General features: G+C 35.1%; 1 protein-coding gene across 2 annotated transcripts in view; it reads left to right on the forward strand.

The window, feature by feature from the left end:
• The window catches only part of CSRNP3 (cysteine and serine rich nuclear protein 3), a 182,405-nt gene that overhangs the window by 80,343 nt on the left and 87,849 nt on the right, over positions 1-14,213 (forward strand). Inside the window, exon 1 of one of the 2 annotated variants that reach the window (XM_058549165.1) lies at positions 13,884-13,949. The exons of the other annotated variant lie outside the window; for it this stretch is intronic. The gene's annotated coding sequence lies outside the window, so the exon portion shown is untranslated. Of the gene's footprint in view, positions 1-13,883; positions 13,950-14,213 lie in introns of those variants that run through there. 2 annotated transcript variants of the gene reach the window in all.

The raw sequence follows: 14,213 nt of genomic DNA on the forward strand, positions 1-14,213 counted from the left end.
ACTTATAAAGGGAGAAGGGTTGAGACCTTTTTTCTTCCTCTCCAAGAATAATTTACTTTTCCAACTCAGTAATAATTCTTCTGTTTATTCTGTGTTCTTGATATTCTACAAAAAGTCATTTCAATTTTGGCAATATATTCACTGCATCCAAAATGGATTGTTCATTTGGATTTTATCTTCCCTGCAAATATTATAAAATTACATTTGTTCTCTCTTCTTGGAATTTATTGCCAATGTTAAAATTGTTGCAATACAGGCCACATGATAATCTTTTTTGTGCTACGAAATTCTCTACAACTAAACTGAAATCTTACTATTTTCCACAGCACAGTATGTTCCTTGCCTCAAGAGGAAAGAATAGACAATTGTGATAGGCAAAAACCTAGTAAGGAATTTCTACTTCGTAAACCCTTTTTCTTTCTGGTCCATCTGTTGTAGATTTGATGGGGAGAGGGCAGGGGTTCTTATTATCAATCAATGTCTCAATAAGTATTTCTTATGTTAATGACTATTAAAGTCCAGTGAAATTAATGTTGAATGAATAAAAAGAAAAAGCTCTTCTATATGTAATATTAACACATGGACACTTTAGTCTATCTTACATAATTTTATTTAGTACATGCCATGAATTGACAGAAATAGTATTCTTAAAATGGCTTACATTTTGGCGGATATGTTGATCCAAAATGTGAAAATGTTTGTGAAGGCCCATTAGCAAAGCTTGAACACCCCTTGGTGTGCAAGTGTCTGCACTCTGAAAGAAATCTACCTGTGGCTTCAAAGAGACTGTGTTACATAAATAAGCATATGCAAAAACTCGGGGACTGCTCTTGGATATGAGAACAGTTGAAGCACATCTTTTCTGTATTTGAAAAAAAAAAAGAGGGAAGAGAAAAAAATTATTGGCAGAGGGAGTAGTAATGATGATTGGTACTTGAGGAAAAGGCCCAAGAAGTTTTATCAGTTGGAGAAATTTTTAACAAGGCGGAAAATGTGTGACCAGCTGTGGAATGCCTACAAGAAGAAAAAAATTGCGAGATATCCTGTCTGATCCGATTCTCATAACCCTGGTGTACTGAGAGGCTGGGGGGAGGAAGTGTGTGCAATATCTCCACCTTTCGTCTGTTTTTTATTTAGACAAGCTAAAAAACACAAACCGGAAGCTGGTGTTAAACAATAATTCTGTCCTCTAAATAACAACCTGCATGTTATCAGCATTATCAGACATTCTAAAGATAGCTATCTAAAAGCTTGTGTACAGTTTATGTTTGTGTTTTAAAAACTTTTGCAAGAACTTGTTCAACAGTACTGAGCATGTCTGACGTGAAAGACTTGGTGTAGGCTCTAACAATATAAATAGGAATAAGGCAGAGGCTTTATCTTTGAGATCTCAGTTTATTGATAACTTTCTAGACATGCAAACACATTACAACAGTAAGATGTTATAAAATGTATAGTAGAGTAATAAATGAAGAATTTATGGAAGAGAGAGAAAGGAAAGGCTTTTTCTCTCCATGTACAAATGATATGGAGATAGGTTATAAAGAAAGGCTTTTAAGCTGTCTATTTTTTTTTTTTTTTTTTTTGCTGAGGAAGATTCACCCTGAGCTAACATCCGTTGTCAATCTTCCTCTTTTTGCTTGAGGAAGATTAGTCCTGAGCTAACATCTGTTGCCAGTCTTCCTCTATTTTTCATATGTGGGTTGCCGCCACAACATGGCCGCTGACAAGTGGTGTAGGTCTGCGCCCAGGAACTGAACCCAGGCTGCCGAGGTGGAGTGTGGAACTTAACTACTGAGCCATGGGGCCAGCCCTAAGCTGAGTCTTAAAAAGGGAGAAAGAGTTCATCTGATGAAAGGAAGAAGAGTGTGTAAGAAATCAGAGGACCATCTTACAGTTAATACTGTGCTATGGACTGAGAATGGGCTTCTATCTCAGACTCTCCTATTTATAGCCAAAGATTTATTGGTCAATACACATTAAAAGTTGCCCCTCAAATTGTTGCCTGGGAAACACTCTCCAACTATGTTATGATTGGTTCTTTTTCAGTATACAATTAATAACCATAACAAAACCCAGTGATAGTATGTTTAGGTTCAGAAGGCTTCAGCATGATGTCTCTGGGATACAAGAAAGCAAGAGTTCCACTGCTGGACTTTAGCATTGCAGGCACCCTCCAAGCATAAGGAAGACTTAGTATGAAGACGCTAATATTGTCCCAATTAGATGCTTTCACCCCAAGCTTTCCGATTTTTCTGTTGTTAAATTTCAATTGGAACTACATAATGCCCAGCTACAGATTTTTTTTTTTTGAATTCTCAAGATCTTCTTCCAATCTAAACATGTATCACATCCCTCTAGTGCCTTTGCCATTTTTTTGTGAAAATACACTCTCTCTCCTCCAGGCAAGTAAAATAATTTATCATAATATAGGGCTCAGCAGCTAGGTCAGAGTAGTGTTATTCACTGACACCTTATTCTGCCACCTCCAATCACCAGTTTTGGTCCATTGCCACTTACAGAAAGAGTGAGAGTAGATACGGGAACCTCCTTGTAGTACCTCAAAAGCAAACTTAGAAAAGCAGCATAGTGTGTGGTTGCTTGAAGAAAACGTTGAATAGGAATCCGTTCATCAATCAAAAGCTATCACGTCTTTAGGGACCCAAGTAGACAAGATGGCATCAGTATCAAATCCAGCCTAAGAGTGAAGTGTGGAGGCGGAGTACACAAGGCGGATTTCCTTGATATCTAAAAGCTTAAACTTACAGCAGCTGAAATTATTTGAAGAAATTCTTATTTTCAAATGCTTTTCTTATTATTAAATTAATTTTAGCATAATTGATTTCAATATAATAACAATTCTGATATTATTAAATTTTACATTGTGTTAATAACAGGAAACAGAACACTTGTAAAATACAGAAAAAGCCAAAAGTCGAAAATCAAAATCACCTATTACCTAATGTCCGAGAAACAACTATTGCTATGATTTTGATTCTATTTTCAAATTATTTTATGCTTATATATTTGAAATACTGAGATCACACATAATCCCTTAATTCCTTTAATTCCTCCCCAGTCTTCTATACATCTTAGTTGTAATCATATGTGTTTATATTTCTGGTAAATTTTTTCACTAATTATTGTTTTGTAAACATTTTTATTGTTTTTATATAGTCATAATGATTCTGATTTTAATGGCTGTCTGATTTTCTACTATGTTGATAAATATATATTAAGTATGTTTAGCTGATTTCAAGTTTTATTATAAGTGTGGTCTTGAAATATCTTTGTATTTAAAAGCCTCATTCTTCTTTATTTTTGTTTTTGTGAGGAAGATCGGCCCTGAGCTAACATCTGCCAATCCTCCTCTTTTTGCTGAGGAAGACTGGCCCTGGGCTAACATCCATGCCCATCTTCCTCCACTTTATATGGGACGCCGCCACAGCGTGGCCTGACAAGTGGTGCGTCGGTGCGCGCCCAGGATCCTAACCGGCGAACCCCGGGCTGCCGCAGCGGAGCGCGCGCACTTAACCGCTTGTGCCACCAGGCCGGCCCCAAAGCCTCATTCTTCTTGTAGTCCATTCAACTATAAATTTATTGCTGCTACCTGGTTCCACGGTGGCCACAGAATATAATAAATTACAGTGATAGGGAAATGGAGCAATGTGGTCGTAGATTTCCTAGGTCAAAGAAATACTGTATAAATACTATGTAACAAACATATGTGGACAACATTAAAGTCACCTCACTGTGAATGGATGGGAAACAGTAGCAATATAATGCCCAATTTTGTCTCAGCCATCATAATTGCATGTTCTGTAGATAACTATCAGCAATTAAAGAGTGAAAGATCCAAATCATGCTATGGCCTCCAAAAAGTAGCAATTGCTATGGTAGCCACGGGTGTCAGCTCAAGTTACCAAGGATCATAATATTCAGATAAAATGTGTTTACGCTTCTTTCTATTCTTAATCCCACATGATTTGCTATTCACATAAGAAATTCTTAGACTATCTAGATAGAATTTATTGAGACTGTGATCAAAACTTGTTTTTACTAGTTTATTTACAAGGCTAATGGTTTTTCTTCAATGGCGTGTTGATGTTCTAAACTGGAACAGGTGTAAAAGGAATATCCGTCCTTTAGCCAGACCACTCGAATTAAATAGCACCACCTTCTAATATGAAGGAACACATATGCACTATGATCACATGTGTATAGAACAATCATATACCAGTACAATCAGAGTGTATAATTCCTTTCCCTCCATAGATAAAAATCAGAGCCAAACATGCTTGAATCATGGTTTCATGTAATAGCTCTCTTTGATAAAAATAGACATGAATAATGAATACTAAACAGGAAGCTGACTATATGAACAAGAAAGAAAATGCATACCTCATTTCAAAGAAGCCAGTCACTAGCATTAATAGCAAGCCACGGGATTAAGCTCATTAAAACATTTGCCTAAAGGAGAAATCTAATTTATTTCTTGTATTTCTTCATGTTGTATGATTTATAGAAAGCATGGAGGTGGATTTTATGGTCCAGATCATGATTTTAATCTGCACATAACACTTTTATATAGTTTTCTCATATGAGCACCACAATTAAGTTCAATTGATGGTATTCCAGATTTGAAGTCTTATTTTGAAAAAAGGTAGTCACTCTTTGTTCTTTCTTAACCTTTAATCAGGCCTCTGAGAGAAATTCTATACTCTTAAAAGTTAGCTGTGATGGAGGGAATTGTATATCTTGGTAGTAGATTTTGTTTGTGAGCTCCTCTACCAGGCACTGAGCACTCAGAGGCCAAGATGGCATCTTTGTATCTTTAGGACCTATACTCTTGCCTGGTGCACAGAAGGTGTTCAACGTTTACCATTGAACTGCTCCATATCTAAGCTTCCTCTTGTATTTCTAACCTTGGTTAAAGGTGTCATCATCCATGCTGTTTCCTAAATTAAAAATTCTGGATTCAGGCCTCTCCCGCACTCCCAGCCTAAATATTCGTTGATGTACTTCCTCAGTGTCTTTCCTCTCCGTCCCTAGGGCTGCCACTGTCTTCATTCAGAGTTTTATAACTTTTTTCTGGGATATTTCAGCAGTCTCATTTGGTTTCCCTTTTTCCAGGCCCTCTCTCCAATTCATTCTCCAGAGTTACCTAATAAAACACAGTTGTAATCAAGCCACTTAAACACCCCCTATGAGTACAAACTGATTCTAAGATGAGTTCCAAACATCCCAGCATTACAAATGCACAGTCCCATCAAGATCAAATAACCTTACCATTTTCACAGTGAAATTTTTAGTTTCCTTCACACATACATTCGTCATGCCTCAGAATCTGTATATAGTCTAGCCCTTCTGCCTTGAATACTCTTCTTCTTTACCATAAAAGAACTCCTACTCATCCCTGAAAATTTGTTTTCCATGTCACCTCTTCTGTGAAGCCTACTATGACTACCTGAGGCAACATGTTCCCAGCAGAGCCACTACCTGGGTTTGGATACTGACTCCATCACGTGGGCAAGTTACTTAACCAGTCTGTGCTTCAGTTGTCTCATCTATGAAATCGAAATAGTAAAAGTAGCTACCTCATAGGCGTGTTGCAGTAGTTATATGAGTTAATTAATATATGTAAAGTAAAGTACTTTGGTCTTAATAAGTGCTTGATCACTATTAGCTATTTTTAAAGTGTTGTTCACTCCTGTCTTTATGTTCTTATATATTCTTCAATTTTAGAACTTATCCCATTATGCTGTAACTATCTCTTTCTATCTGTCTCTACCTCTAGATGGAGAGCCACTTAGCTTACAGACTGTGACTTATTCATCTCTTCAACCTGTCAAAGAACTGAATCAGGTTCTGAGCGTATAGTACTCAGTGAATGTAAAATGAATAAATGTATGAGTGAATGAATGAATGAATGAATGAATTCAGGTAAATAATATGCCAAAGCTCGTTCTGCATATCTCTGTTATACAAATCAAAATAGATTCAATCTATTAGCCAAGTATTCGTAGACTTGTGTTGGTGAACTAAATATAGGAAACTCTTTTTCTTGTGCCTTGACTCCAAAAGCAGCATCATAGCCGTTTTAGTTATGGTGCAACTTCCCCCTGACATGGAAAAGCCACTGGTCCTATTAAATTATTCTTTTTTTTACCTGCTCAGATTATGTTTGATTTTTTGCGTATGCTGTTTTACGCCATATTTTTTTTGTCCCAGGTTAGACATCTAATTCAGCATGAGAAGAAATCATTATAATCAACTTTGATGGTCACCAAGAAATAAATGTATCCATTGTGCTCTCAGAGAGGTTTGCTTCATTTACTCTTTTCTCTTGATAAATGCTGTTTTCTAATGCCTTTGTGGTGATAAAGAGATGGAAGGGTGGGGGAAAATCTGGATACTTTCTTCTCTGGGCAACTTTGCATAAAGCCTTCTTTACAGCCACGTTCAAATGATTTATGTACACATTGTGCATGCAGTAGCAGCAATTACAGCACTATGCCTAACATTTAACCTGCATCATTCTTAGTGGCTGTTCACCGGCCGCTTAACTTAACATCTGCTACTTTGGTAGTCTAATATCCAGATAGAATGAAGAAGCAAAAGGATAAAACTCCAATAGTCTTGTTTACTTTAATAGGTAATGGGGTGTGTGTGTTTTGTCTTAGTTTGCATTATTCAAAATTATCTGTTCTTTAATCTTTGCAGAACTAAGACATATTTGTCTTTTCCCTACATTTTTTCCTAACATAGAAATCAGAGACAAGAAAGAAATATAAATACTCTCCACTATATACTTTATTTAAGGAAGGTTCTGTTGTTTGTTGTTTGTTCTTTGTTCTTCTGTTCTCTGCAGCCTCCCAAACACAACATTAACAATATTTGATAATAGCAATTTTTCACAATATTTGAAAATTGACAAACCAAGGCCAATACAAATCAAAATACCTGTGAAATTACTGAATCTGTCTAGCAAAACTAGTGTAATGCTGTCTACTTGTCAGATCTAATTGGTAGCTAAATCATAGAACAAGATGAGATCACAGAACTATAAATGAGATCGGAGATTGGCTTATCCAACCAATTTTAAATATTCCTTCTTTCATGATGAATCCCTTTCTCCTCATTCCTCAGTTTCGACCTTTAGTTCAGGCCCTCATCGTTTCTTTCCATCTCCTCTTCATCAGACTCCCCGCCGCTGTCTCAGTGCTCCACCAGTCTAGCCACTCCTCAACTGTCAAAGTTGTCTTTTTTATTTATCACTTTAACCAGACCTTTTTTCTGATGCCTTGGTAATTTCACAACATCTTATATGTTGCAAGAATCTCCTCACCTCAAGCTTCAGAGCACTCCAAGAAGGAGCCCCAGACTTCCTTTTTCTCCTTCAGCTTCCCAACACATGCCTAAATCTCCTGTCACCCAATTTCCTCAAAGTTCCTCTCATTATAGTTAGTAAAGCTCTTACCTTTGTTTCTGGCTTTTCCCAAAGTACCATTTTGCAACCGGGAATTCTGTTTTCTCTTGGCTAGTTATGCCATCTCTTTCCTATTAGTTCAGAAACCCCATTCCTGACACACAATCTTATTAGATAACTCAGTCCTCATTACTTTGGACACTCTCTGAATTTTTTTGCTTCTCTTTTTCCACCCTCCTAAGTTGTATTTTCTTTTAATGCACTCATTAAATGCATCTATTTCATTAACAAAATTCAGTGATTTCACTGAATATGTGTATCAGACTGCCCTTTCACATACTTTTAGGTTTATTATGTTGCCTCTGTCATACACATGTAAATATGTTCCAGTTATCAATTGCTAAGTAACTACCACAATTCGTAATGTTTTGAAACAGCAATCATTTTATTATATCTTATGAATTCTATAGGACAAGAATTTGAGAAAAGCTCAGCTAAGCCATTCTTATCACTTCATGGTGTCCGGTTGGTGGGCGGGTGGGTTTGGAGGGTCCAAGATGGCTTTACACAGGTGTCAGGCATCAGGGACGGCAGAGTGCTGGGCTCAGTTGTGGGACTGTTGATCAGAGTGCCTATTTGTGGCTTCTCCAACACGGCAGCCTCGAGGTAGTCAATCCTCCTACATGGCAGCTCAAGGCTACTGGAGAGAGTGTTCCAAGAGGCTCAAGTGGAAGTTTCTTACCCTTGGGATTTCTAGAACATCACTTTTCAGCCTCTATTGGTGAAGCAAATCATTAAGACTAGCTTAGAATAAAGGTGAGAGAAATTAGACTCAATCTCTTGATGAGAAGGATAGCATAGAATTCGCAGCTATCATATATATATTTGACATTTGATAAATGTTTTTAATTACAATACTGACTTTCTCATTTTAGGAAACAATATTGAAAATAAAGAGATTGTATAGATTGTACATGAAATGCATGTTAACTCAGTAAAATATTCAAACTTAAAAAAACATGTTCCTACTTTACCACCCTCCTGTAACATGCTCAGCAATTTTTTTTTTTTAGCTAGAGAGACTATAGTATATTTCATATATAGTATATTTCATTTTTATACCCCTAGCAACTGTTTCAGAGCTTGGTACATGATAACCTCTCAATAAATGTTTGTTGAATTGAATTGAATTTGTCCTGGATTTTGAGGCAGACATGGCCAACTTATTGACTTCTCTGAATGTGTTGTAAAGGAGGATGAAACGTGGCAAGAAAATCCAGCCTGATCAAAGGTAAATCCAACAGGTGGTACTGGTATACATGCCAATTAATACAGTTCCAGGAAACATAGATGAAGGTATCAGTAAATCTTCTCCATCTTCCTTTGTGCAGTAGAATTTTCAAGGGATTATCCATTTAGCACGTCTATGCCCAAATTACTGCATGAGCTAGACAGCAAACATTTTGGATTACTTCTGACAAGCTTTGGTTATTTTGTATAAGAGGGGAGTAAACAAAATTATTCTATGATGCCTCTTTGTCATTAGAGAAAAACCGAGCTAATGAGTCAATAGTAAGAATCAAAATATTTTTTTCAATTCAAAGCTTTTAATATTACAAAGTAAATTAAAATATTTTTTAATGTTGGATAGAATTTGCTTCTTTAAGCTGTGATCCTGTGTTTCTCTGCTAATTTCAAATTTAAAGAATTCTTGGCTGATGAAACTGTTATATAAGCAGAGGCACCGTTCTTCATTGTGTAACGTGAGAATCAGAAACTCTGCTGCAATTCTCTTGTCATGTTGCTGACAGAGAGTTCCAGAATTTTCACTGGAAGGATGGGTATATTTTGTAATTTGTTTTAATCCTGAGGCAATTTTATGAATTTGTTTCAAATTACTAACTAAATTTATTTTTTTTTCTGCATGCATTAGAAAAAAATCACCTCTTGTTTCCAAAAATCCTATCTACTTACTAAATTTGTTTGTCTCTGCTATTAGAATAATGCATTTTAAAATTCTTTTAAACAATCATTAGAATTTTATATCATCTCCTGTCATTTTACAAATATTAGTTGACAACGCTTGGTTAAAACCAACTGAGGGATTGTAGTATAAAAATATTGCTGTATATTTCCATGACATGCTTTCCAAAGACTTTTCCATTTTTGTTTTGCAGACTTGAAAACTAAGGCATAAGATGCTAGAATAACTCACCAAGGTCATTTAAGACAATAGTAGATTGTCTTGGGAAGATTATTACTATTTCATAATCATTCTGTCTCTTTCTAGATCTTTCTAGCTTTGTTGTCCACCTTTAAATGCCTTTTCCAATATTAATGAATTTAATTGGCCCTACATTTAATACATTAAGTTTATAGACTCTAGTCTTTCCATTAGAGACTCGTTATTCTACTGGTAATTTGTTTTAGTTGCTAGCTATTTCTGTAGTCCTTGTATTTATTTATAGTTCTTTCTTATTGCAAATTATTTCTTTAAATACATTCATATTTGCATATATGTGGTTTTTACTTCCAATTTCACACCCCTTCCCCCTCCCTCTCTCAAGAATTTGGAACTAACTTAGTTTTCTGCTGATTCTTTCCTTCCATTTGGCAACCATTTTATTTCACTGTTTTTGAAGTGATGCAGTATGAAAAAAATGGCTGCCTTTTGTTTATTTCCTTGTACATTAATATGATGACATCATCAAAGATATTAGCTAGAATGTACCTATCTTTAAGAACTCAGAGGTACACATAAGCCAGGAACACTCTGTTTTCCTTTTTCTTTTAATACCCCAAGGTTTTGTAGCTTTAGCAGAGCTCCTGTGTGCAGAAGGAAATGAACATGAGCATTTTGGAACAAATGCATTAAAATGGTGGCATTTACAACATATCTGAATATTTTTTTCAATGTTAAGAAAAATTTACCAAAAGACTTTTCTTTATGTCATGAAACATTCTAAATCAATGTTAACCCTACAAAAAAATATTATAAAGACTGATGTTAAATCATTGTATTTAGAGACTAGACTATTTAGCCACACTTGCTTATCCTGGCTTAAAATTATTTTAAAAAATTTCGACTGACATGGAAAATTTTTGTTATAATTATTTCCAGGAAACAATTACTTTTAATGGAAAGCCTAAATAGGTATATATATTTACTATTTTTAAGATTACTGTATTATTTACAAACACTATTAAAATGTATTGTATATCTAACTATACAGAAAATTTATTTTCTTATCTTCATTTATGGTGTTTCTGACTTTTCCTTGTTTGCTCTTTGTTGCACTTTGCCTATATTTGTCATAAGATTTCCACCGACATTAACAAGCAACAAGCTTCAATTACCAATTCAATTTAGACAGATTATTAAACAGATGAGAGATCAATTTTTTTTCATCAAATTCCAATAAATAAATAGCTTTTTCATTTGGAAGTCCATGATCCATTTTCAAATTTTGAGAAATAACTTTAGGTAATTATTTTTAAAAATATTTTAGAACTATAACCTGATTGTATATGTGTGTGTGTATACATATATGTGTGTGTGTATGTGTGTGTGTGTATATATGTGTATATATATTAATTTGATATCTATACATCAGAAAATCCCTGTAAATATTCAGTAGTCATCTCTGAAACTGCTTGTTAACACTGAAATCAGATAAGGTAAACCATATGCTTTATTGAGGTAAGTTGTCTAAAATAAGTTACTGCGATTTTAAGAAAATATAAGCCACATGTCCTTTAGATCTTTAAATTGAAATCTTCATTGTTCATTTAAGTCAGCTGTTCTAGGAATGTGTCATCTTTTGAGAAGATAAATTAATCATCTACCTCATTTATATACATCAATAAAAGAGACTCACCCTCTCATCTACTTTATCAAAAGTAATTAGAATATCTTTATTTTTATTCATATATAGTATCTACTAGTGATTGAGATTTTCATTGAGAAGATTTTGAAGGAAACAGCCACTTATCCTTTTAGAAAATAAGCTCTAAGAAAGAGAAACACCAGCAATCCAAAGGTTAAAACATACTGTCAAATTATTCAGTTGAGCAAGGCTCTTTATAACATTTGTACAAAAGTACTTTCAGAAAGCAGAAGGTAGGAAACGGCTTTGTGCTAGTTCCCATTCCTTAAATTATCATTCAGCCTCTTATTAAAATAAAACCTAGTTAACTTCTTTTGAACGTCTGCTCAAATGTTTTCTATAATACAAAAAAATCTTGTGAAGGGATTTCCATAAGTGGTGCTGCATTAATGACTTAGAGCAGCTTCATAATCTGTTATTCCTTCCTCCTAGCAGACCTCAGCTGATAAAAATATCCATAGACACAGTGAAGTCAGTGGCATGCCTGGCTTTCTCAGACAAAACTCCCATGTGATCACATATAGGCAGCCTCAGTGAGGCTGAGGCCGTGCAGTAAGCCGTAGGTAATGAGTCTTTGTGCAGAGTGAAGCTCTTGTCGCTGAACAATAAAGCATACGGTACCAGCAATAAAACACGGGGTCGGCAAATTTAAGAAGATTCCACTGAACCAGGAAGAACAGTGCCTTTGGTGATGCTGACGTATAGTATAAAATGATAATCAATTTATTTTGGATTCTAATGAATAAAGAGTACAAGGACTAAGACTACAGCTGTTTGAACAGGTCAGTGATTTTATAAATTACTCTAAGACTTCCTTGTGTTTGGATTTAAATTGGGATGGGCTGATGTGTGTTTTGCCTTATTAAACAAAAACTTTGCCAGATATTTGCAGTGTGTAATATGAAGGATGCACTTGAATTGACCCAATGTGATTCGATTGTTGATGTAGTCAGATGTGATACAGAAAGGTTTATATGATTATAGTAAACTGAAAAGTTATTTATCCTACTTAAAAATTTGTGGGTAAGAAAAATTCATCTGATGATTTCTAATCTTCTATATATGCAGAAATACTATAAAGCAGGATACCACTAATAAAAAACTCAAATAAAAACCATCAAATTTATTTTTTCAGTATTAAAAAATCCTGTATTGCAACAGTTTACATGTCTTATAAATTGGGTAATATATCATTCAGCATTTATTGATGTCTTTCGGTATACTGCAAGAGGAAGGTTGGGAATATTTAATTATTTGAATAAAAATATTTTAGAAATAAGAAAATTTTGAAATGTTAATAATGCTAGCTCCTAGAACAATGCATTTATATTTAACTATAGTAATATATATCTATATTAATCTATTGTGTGCCTTTTATTTTTCATGTTATGTTTCTTTTGATAGACGGAAAATATTGCATAAAACCTCTTATTTCATAGGTATTATTCACTCACTAATGGAGAAAAACAAATTAGCTTAATTTTAAAAAGAATGGATTAATTATGTGGTGATGCATATTTCCATTGACTCACCATTTAGAAAAGAATATATGCCTTCATGTGTATTTATAAAAATATGTACACACATGACCTTCTATATCTAGAAAATAAGCACTGCTTAGGTTTATGAGCAATAGAGAAGTTTATGTTTTAAATGGAGAGATTGCTGTGTTTAGGAAGAAAAGGGAAGAAATAACTCTAGCAAATAATAGCACAACATTGAACATCTTTGCCAAAAACAGACCAGCATTACTGCTACCTGAATCTTTAGATTTAAATACATAGTTTAACTTTGCTCTACATTATTACTGCTGTATTGTTTTAAAGGCATCCTGGGACCTAAATTCTTTACAGTTAATTTCTTGGATACCATTTAGGATGATTGTCTTCAAGACACTAGGACACATTTAACATTTTATAGAATTACTATAGTGACTTCATGTATCTGTATAGTAACTAAAATAAATTTATGCCTGTAGGATGCTGTTTAAGCCACAACAAAAAGAAAGACCCTATGTTCCTGATTGTGTGTGCAATATGTATGCCAATGGAAAAAAAATAGCTATGTTTCAAAAACAAGAGAAGTTAATGAAAATTTTAAATTGTCCTTCCACATGTATTTAAATGAAGTATTTGACTATTTGGGTTTCCTTGGTTACCGTAGTCGCTGCTGACAGCTTCTTTTGGCGGAGAGGGGGAGGAAGCAGCACTCTAAAACAAAGAGTTAAAAACGCTTATCCATTAATAGACATGGGGGGCTGTGATGCTGACAGCCCAGTGAAATCCGCGCCCACTCCCCATCGCGTATTCCAGCTCTCCGGTGATTCAGGTATTCTGGCAGAACTGCGGTTCCACAATTCCTTACCCAGCATTCCGTTTCAGCTGCTGGAGGGCTGCCTGAGCCTTATGCAAATAAGACCAGCTCTGAGGCTTTGACTGCAGAAGCGAGAGGAGGAGGGGGCAGCAGGGAGTTCAAAGGTCACAGGGCTGGTGGAAAGCTGGATTAGTTGCCCGAAAAAAAATGCACTGGGCTCCTCTGCAGCAGTGTTTTGCAGCAGTTAAATGAAGTGTGCTTTATTTCTCAGAGTGAAGATTTTACAGCGTGTGTGCCGTAGTCGTTTAAAGTGCACGCAGGTACGGTGACAGATTTCATGATGCGCCTGATTTTATTTCTATAAAAGACACTGATGAGAATTGGCTATTTTGATTCATTGTGGAAATTGGCAGAGTGTTCTCGATTTTCAGCTTGCCTTAACTAGTTTATTAAATCTTCTTAATGTTTACTCAATTTGAAACATGAGTGTTTTGTTTCAATGGAATGATTTCATGTGAGAAAAAATTGGGTTTGGGCTTCCAAATAAGTCCATTTTGGGAGAAAGTTTTTTATTGCAGAGAGAT

This window comes from Diceros bicornis, chromosome 10, assembly GCF_020826845.1.
Source record: "Diceros bicornis minor isolate mBicDic1 chromosome 10, mDicBic1.mat.cur, whole genome shotgun sequence".
NCBI lineage: Eukaryota > Metazoa > Chordata > Mammalia > Perissodactyla > Rhinocerotidae > Diceros > Diceros bicornis.